Below are 7,954 nucleotides of genomic sequence, written 5' to 3'. Positions count from 1 at the left end.
AAGAGTTTATGTCTTTGCATTTAATAGCCCATAGTGGCTTTTCTCCAGGGAATTTGTCCATTCACTTTTGAATTCATGTTAACTTTGGACTTGTAGATGCTGCGTGCATTCTGTGGCAAGGAGTTCCACAGCACGCTCACAGACTCGAGGAGCAGCTTCCTTCGGTGTGCCCATCTGGGGCTTGTTACCCCTAGGATTAACCCTTGGGAAGTGGGCTGCTGCCACCCCTATGGAGCCATCCACGCAGAGCCCTGCAATTTATCCTCCACCAGTGGATTCAGTAGCTACTGGTGAGCCAGAAGTAGGGGTTTTTGTATCAGGCATCTTTGATACTGGTCCTGGCAGCATGTTTTCTGTGTCTTGGAGACAACACTGCCAAGCACATCACCAGCAATGCTATTTTTGAGCTGAGGTGTCACAAAGAATGCCTATGCCCTGCTCCGTCCGAACTGAAGTTGTACAAGTTCTCAGCCATTTTCTGTGGGAAACAGGCACGTGGCAGGTTCCAGCCCTCAGACAGGAACCCGAGGGCATGGCTGATAATGTGTTACAAAGAGCACAGGACCCCCTCGAGAATGGGAGAATAAGGCTATAGGATGCATACGCCATTTGGAAACTGAAGCAAGAAGGCAAATGTTGAGATCATGTTCCATGTCACCATCACAGGGAGAACCCAGGAGTCCTAATTATAACACACTCCCCTAAACGATCTACTCCTCTTTCTCTTGAAGACAAAAGGTGAAAATGTCTTTGCTTTAATATGTGAGAATCCCCCACAGTTATTGCTGTAGGTTTTGGGATGGTCTACTGTTCAATCCTGTTAGAAAGCAGGACATTTCTGGTATGGGGGCACTTTCGATGTGACAAAATGGTTGGAAGAAGTATGGAGGCTTTTAAGAAGACATAGCAACTGAAGTAGAGGATATCAATAGGTTTGTTCTCCAGGTATCCTCTATCTGCCACCCTGCAGAGACATTTGTATCTGTTCCAAGCAGATGTAAAGCGCTAGGTCATATTAGTGGTATTCTCCATTCATTTTCCATAATGTGTCAAGCCCGAAAAGGTCTCACACTTTTGTCTCTGGTAGTTACACAAAATAACCTTTTAGTTCCATGTTAAATACGGTTTTAGTTGTCACCCATGCAGTAAATTTGCATTTAATTTCTGGGAAAATTTTGATGGAGGCTGCATTTTAAACCAGGTGACCATAGATACCTATCCTTGGGCTAGTATTTGTAGCCTAAATATAAAACTGGATTTTGCAGAAAATTTCAGTAGCATGGTATATGTATATATATTTAACATTGGATTCAGCTTTATCCTGTCCAATAGGCCAGGTCTGATCAAATCTTAGTCTTTTGTTTTGAAACAATCAATGATTCCTAGTGATCTGCTGCTTTTTCTCTCTTAAGCAGATGTGTAGCAGAGAATTCCCTCGTGTCACGATGCAGGATTTTCTGAGCTCAGAAACTAATGCCTATTACATTTAGAAATTTCAAGGATATTTTATGCTGGCTGCCTGAGCCTTCCAGAATGTGTCACTCCAATTAAATTACTCCTTATTAATGCAACAAGGGGAGTGTGGGTGAAGGAATGTGCCACTTGCTCCAGTTAACATCCCTTTGCCATTGCTGGTCGGCGGTGTTGAGTGCACGGGTGCCATTTACCTCTGCAATCATTGTTCTCAAGGAAATCTGTGCCATTAGTTACGTTTTCCTCTGCTACACTCAGACTTCATGTCTGCTGGGAGGAGATCCAGGTGTGCTCTTTTTTACTGTGGGAAAGAAACCTGTAGGGGTTACGAATTTGTGACTGGGAAACTAGTTTCTGTTCAACATCATTAGACAAGGGTCCACATCTCCATGGTCTACAAACACGCGAAGTCTGAAACCTCATGAAGTAGGTGGGTTTGTAGCTCCTGCTCTGGGGTGTATTTCACAGATGGGAATTGCTGTCGTCGGAAACTCTTCGATCCCTGCTCTGATCCTTCCCTTTCCAACAGGCTGCCTGTGTGCAGTTTGCTTATTTTCCATCCAGCCCCATGAGAGCCTATTTCTTCATCTGCACAATTATTTGTGAGGCTCCACAGAGGTTTCTGGCCTGGGTTAAATAGCTTTTGTCTCTGCAGCAGCCTGGCAGGATACCCAGTGCCCTCCCTCACACCCCACCTAGAAATGAAAAGTGGATTCAGAGCTGCCCAGATGCTGTTTGACGGTTCTCAGGACATCATGTCTGACATAACCACGGAGCAACAGCAACCAGTCCAAGTGCCTGGAAACCGAGCCAAGTCCTCCCCTGGCTAATGTGTTGTTCTGCCTGAGTTTTTTGACCCATTACTCCCGGAAAGGAATAAGCCACGGGAACTAATGGCTCAGAGAATTTAGCCCGTCCCTAGTTACAGTCCTGGGAGTCACCTCTCTAAAAGTAGAAAATAGGTTTCTGTCGCAATTTGCGTTCCCTGCGCCGAGCAGTTGGAGCTGACACATCCTGGTCTGGGGAAACATCCCTTCTCAACCCAGCTCTTCCCATGGACCTGGGCAGGAGGGGGAAATGAGGCTGTTCTGGGGAAGGGGCTAAAAGCCCACCACACAACTGTTCCCCTGCTTGTCTGTATTACTTAGGGGCCATCACACGGGCCGGGGCTGGCGGCGAGGACAACGTCCTGGGGAATGGCTGCGATCCCACGTCGGGGAATGGCTGCGATCCCACCTAACAGTGCCAGGAGCAGCTGTTACCTGGGCAACACAGACTAATTCATCACTTATTCATGGCGCCTGGGCTCCTCCATCCCAAGGGATGGCCACCTGCCCTCTGCGTGCCCTGTGCTGCTCAGCACCTGAATATTTCAGAGAGCTTGCTCACCCACACCTCCCCTCCCCGCCGCCCTGAGCCAGCCATCCTGCTCAGCCCTCTCTCCTAACCCCTGCCTGGGTTCTTCACTTGCTTACAGGAGTGTGTCTCCACCAGGCCTGTTCCCAAATCACTCTGATGCAAGTGTGGAGAGACACAGGCTCTAATTCAGTCTGGCAGCTGGGAGGTTTAACTCTCCTGAGAGCAGAGCCAAGCTTGCATTAGTAATACCTCTGGCAGCACTGTGCAGCTTGCTAGGGACCAGCAGAGCAGCGACTCGGAGCACTGTGAGGAGGCAAGGACTGGGCTAGCGGGGGGGTGAGGGGCTGCGGTGAGGGGCTGGGTGAAGCAAGAATCAACTCAAGCGGAAGCAACTCAAAAATGGAAGTTAACCCATCCTCCTTTCTAATGGCCATCAGGTCCAGAGTGGTGATGCTGAAGCCTGGGATGCAGCGTTGGCAGCATCCGCCCTGCATTCTCTGGCAAGTTGAGATGAGGGATGGTTGGGTGACTTGAGATTTTTGTTCAGTCTTGGATAGTCCCTGCCAGATAAACTGTGCTTAGACAGTCATGAATAAATGATAGCCCAGCAATGGAGCGCTGCCTTCCACAGCTACTCCGTGGGGAGGGAGGAGCGCTCTTCGTTAAAGCGGTGTGGCCAGACAGAGGTTACCAGAGCCATGCTCTGCAATTGAGTCTGTCTCTCCACTAACTACAAAGGGAGCCCCAGGTGACGAGATTTCTCACCTAGGGCACAGTTTCACCATCTATTTAAGCACGGTTTTATTATCAGTTCTCCAAGACCATCTGCCATCCCCTCCCCGTTCATAACCACATCTGCCGTCTCCTTTGGGAGAGCTCTGAGCACACACAGCTGCACACACACACACACACATAAATAAATACATACTGAGGCCTTATCAGCCATGCATTTGCCCGGATGCAAACAGACAGCGTTGCAGCCACTGAGCTCACGGGAGTTGCACAAGGAGGATCTAATTTGAAATGAAACTTTGTTAAAATATTTGGGAGTTTTGTTCATTTGCTCTGTAAGTTCGAGAATTTTTAGTGCACCTTTATAGTGATCACATTCTGTTTGTGGAAATGAATGCTGTGGCTGTGAGCGGAGTGAGTTAGGTGTGATCCCCATTCAAAAAATTAATTGATGCCCTTGTCCAACCTCCTACACATCACACACAGAGCAGTGAATGACAGAAGCAGCTAGAAACTGCCCTGTCCATCATGGGACCCTGGGCAACAGTGGGAATTGTGGGTCCTTATCAGGCATTAACTGGGCAACTTGCTGACCACCTACCACACGTAGACAAACCTGATCTGCTCCGGGTTGTGTCACCGTATTGGCGCAATGGGTCCCGTAATGTCACAGGAGTGTGCAGCAAAAGGACAAGAGACACCCAACGCGGAGCTAAACTCTGACTGGAAATAATCCCTTACTGCAAAAGCAAGCAAGTGCCCAGAGCAGCATCCTTGGAGATTCAAAGTAACCCTGTGATTTCAGACAGATTTACCATAAGAGGGCAGCCAGAGTTTTCTGGGCTGATTACCAAAAAAAAAAAAAAAAAGGTAGCTTGAGGAGGGCCTGCTTTGCACTGGTCTGTTAGAAAGCTTGGCCTCACTTCTGAGCATTGAATCTTTAAGACTGAAAATGAAGTGACCCAGTTTGGTGCACCATGGAGCTGATTTGCTGTCATATATATATGGAACAGCAGTCGGAGGAGAGAGCCTGGTGTCCCTCCTGCGGCTTTCCTCGCGCTCCTGGGGTCTCAGCTCTCAGCCAAGAGCCCAGTGCTCATGGCTTCTGGGCTGAGGTCCCTGAGCTGGAGCTGGAACCCCAGGTGGAGGTCTGGGTTACTGCTCAGGGTGCCCAGAGACATCTCTGATGTGGAAAATGCAGTGGGACCTTCCTCAGACAGGGGTCTGGCACCTATCTGATGGGCTCAGGACTCCTGCTGCTGGGGATGGGGGGAAAGGGCTGCATGCCCAGGGAAGGGGACAGCCCAGTGTTCGCGTGAGACCAAAGCTGTGTGGTGGACAGGCTGCGTGAGGGGAATCCAGCACCGGTCACATTGCCTGGTATGAATTACTATGGCAATAACTGCTTTTAACAATTTCAGGTAACCTATGTTGCTTAAACATGGCGGAGGACCACAGCTGGCAATTAAAGTACTATTATTTTTCCTCAGAGCAGACACAGACTGGGCCTAAACTCCCTTTTTCCATCTCTCTCAGCCTCATCTCACTTATCTCACCCAGTTAACAGCTCGAGGAACAGCGTAGAAGACGCTGCTGCCAGGCCAGCCTACAGCTGAGGTGGGCAGAGCTTGGGATCAATAAGTTGGGTGCAGACAGCTGGGTTTCACTTAGGAAAGCAGAGGGCTGTACCTGGGGACATGACTGGGGGTCGCAGGTCGCCTGGGGAGTCCTTCCCATGCCCAGGCTCTGCCCCGATGCTCCTGGCAGAGCAGTGTGACGGGAGAGCCTTTCTGAGCAGAGTTCCTTGCCGGAGAGGTTATTTTGAGTAGTTCTGGGTGCCTTCGAGCGGCGTGTGTTGACACTGACCTCTAGTGGGAACAGATTCCTTTCTCTTTATTTTTTTTCCCTGCAATTTTAACCATTTTAAGTGACGCAGCTTAAAGGGAACTGGAGAGACCCCATAATTAGAGTTTCGGTTTTAAAATCTTCAAAAGCAACTCAGAACATCGAGATTGGCCTCGTATTATATCTAAACGTTTTTACTCCTTCCACCACTACCTGCCAATACATTATATATATATAAAAAATACATATGCATATGTACATGTATAACTCTCTGTATTTAAAGGCTCTGAAAATAATGTGTGTCCAAAACTCGCATAGCCAGGCAGAAAAGCTCTCTGTCAGGAAACCAGCATGAAATGGAGCCCAAGCCTTGCTGAATGAAGGCAAATAATGGGGCAGAGTGGCCAATGAAGTTCAGCTTTCAGACCTTCCAGTCAAATTGTCCAAAGGGTTAATAGAAGCACACCCAGCCAGAAGGGAGGCAGCGAGGAGATGGTGCCTGCGCTGGGTATTGGGGGGTGTAGTTGGAAGGTCAGAGCGCCGAGCGGCTGGACCTGGGTACCTGGGTGGCATGGCCAATTTTAATGGGGAATGCCTGGTCTCTGCAGCTCAGCTGCGGCAGACCACTGCAACACAGCCCTGGGAGAGCAATAGCCAGCTCAGGAAAGTTCAAGGCTCACTTCAGGGAAGCTGCACGATCCCTAGCTTCTTGCACATCAGTAGCAGAGGAAGGCCACCTCCAAGGTCTGCTTGGTAGCCATAGGTGTAGACAGCTTGCAGTGGACTGGAGTGTAGAGTCCCAAGTGGTGGATCTCAAGTCGTCTCCCTGCAGAGCTGGTCCATGGCTTATTAGCTCAGGCTCTGTGCTTTGGCTGAACCACTCCTGGACCTGCGCTAGCCCTGGAAGCAGGCTACACCTATGCCACAACTGGAACAGGACATCACAAGATAATCAAGGGATGACTTCCACTTGCTGCAAAGCCAAGCAGCAACTAGTTCACAGAAATGTGAAATCTTTGTGCCTGACCACACAGATTTGTGCTGATTCGACCAACGTGAATTTCTCCCAATACCTGATCTCATCCACACAAATGTCATTCCATGATAGAGCTGCATCTCTAGCAACATCTAGTATGTTACTAAAGAAAATGGCAAAGGCCTTTTGGAAGGTATTTGGTGGGTAACCTAGTAGCAGTTGGGTACAGAAAGCTGAAAGCGTAGAAATTCAGTGTGGGGATCAGGGACATCAGTGGCAGATGCACATGGAGCTGGGATGCAGTCACCACCAGGGTGTGGGAGGGAGTGACATGAATATATGGCCCAGATCCCTGCCCTGCTGGACAGGGCTGATAAGGTGTGGGAGAAGCTCCTTTCCCTGACTTACCCCGGTTAGTCTTGCAGCCAGGCAGTGCCAGGGACACAACTGGAGACAGCGAAACAGATCCTGAGCATGGGAGGAAAACCTGTGACTGGAAGTTATTGATGTGTTGCCCTCGCACTCCAAAACCTTTCTTCCTGCCCGGTCAGAGGCACTTTTTGTGGGTATCTCGCCTGCAGCAAGGCTGCGGTTGAAGGCCTGGCAGCCAGTGCTGGAGGAGTGACGCAAACCCAAAGAGGCAGCTGCAGCGCGGGAGGGGGAAGTCATTGGCACTTTGCATGTGGTTTGTGTGAACTTGGTCCCGTACCCACCACCAAGCTCTTCCCAGGTGAGCTCCCTTGCAGGTGTGTGGCATGAAAAGAGCCTTCCCCTCCTGCTGGGCTGAACTGGAAAGATGGGCATCCGGTGGAGGCAGAGAGGCACGTCAAGCAATAAAAGCAACAAATGAAACTGATTTTAAAGTGTCACCTGCATTCAGAGCTATCTAGCTTGTCTTCTGAGGAAAGCCCACTGCTTGGGATACTGGAAAGTAACTAGATGAAGTCCACACAGATCCATGAGGAACACGACTGGATAGTTTTGATGTTGGAAGGAGAGCACTGAAACACAGCCTGCTCAGTCACCCACAGGCAGAGAGCTGGGCCTTCAGTTGAGCTTCTATGGTCAGCTCTGTGTCCTGGCTGCTACTGTGTGAGCCCCAGCAGCCACCCTGGGCTTTTGGCTTTCTATTTGCAACAGAGAAAGGCTGTGGGAAGCGGCTGGAACAAGTGACTTGTACAGCCAACTGTAGTGACCGCCTGGCCTTTCCCTTTGCCTATACAGGCAGGACAGACAAGAAGGTGTCTCAGTGGGTGAGACGGGTTAAACCATGCACAAGGGAAAAGCAAGCGTCTCGTTCGCACCTATCTCTGCTACCAGTAAGTGACATCCACCATATCGTTTCCCACAGAGCCTGCGGCTTCAGTCAGCACCTGCGCACGCAACAGCATCCTCACCCATGCAGCGCCTGGTTTGACAGGTCCCTCTCCTACCCCTGGCAAACCTGCCTGCTATTTAAAGAACTCAAACAAACAGGGTAGGGGAGGAGGCAGGTCCAGGACACACCACGTACCGCCCGGCGTAGGGAAGCACCCCAGGCTGCCTGCCGGCCGTCGCCCACGCGTGCCG

This window comes from Grus americana, chromosome 3 (genome assembly GCF_028858705.1).
Source record: "Grus americana isolate bGruAme1 chromosome 3, bGruAme1.mat, whole genome shotgun sequence".
NCBI lineage: Eukaryota > Metazoa > Chordata > Aves > Gruiformes > Gruidae > Grus > Grus americana.
The sequence above is the reverse complement of the archived record's forward strand: the minus strand, read 5'-3'. Positions refer to the sequence as shown.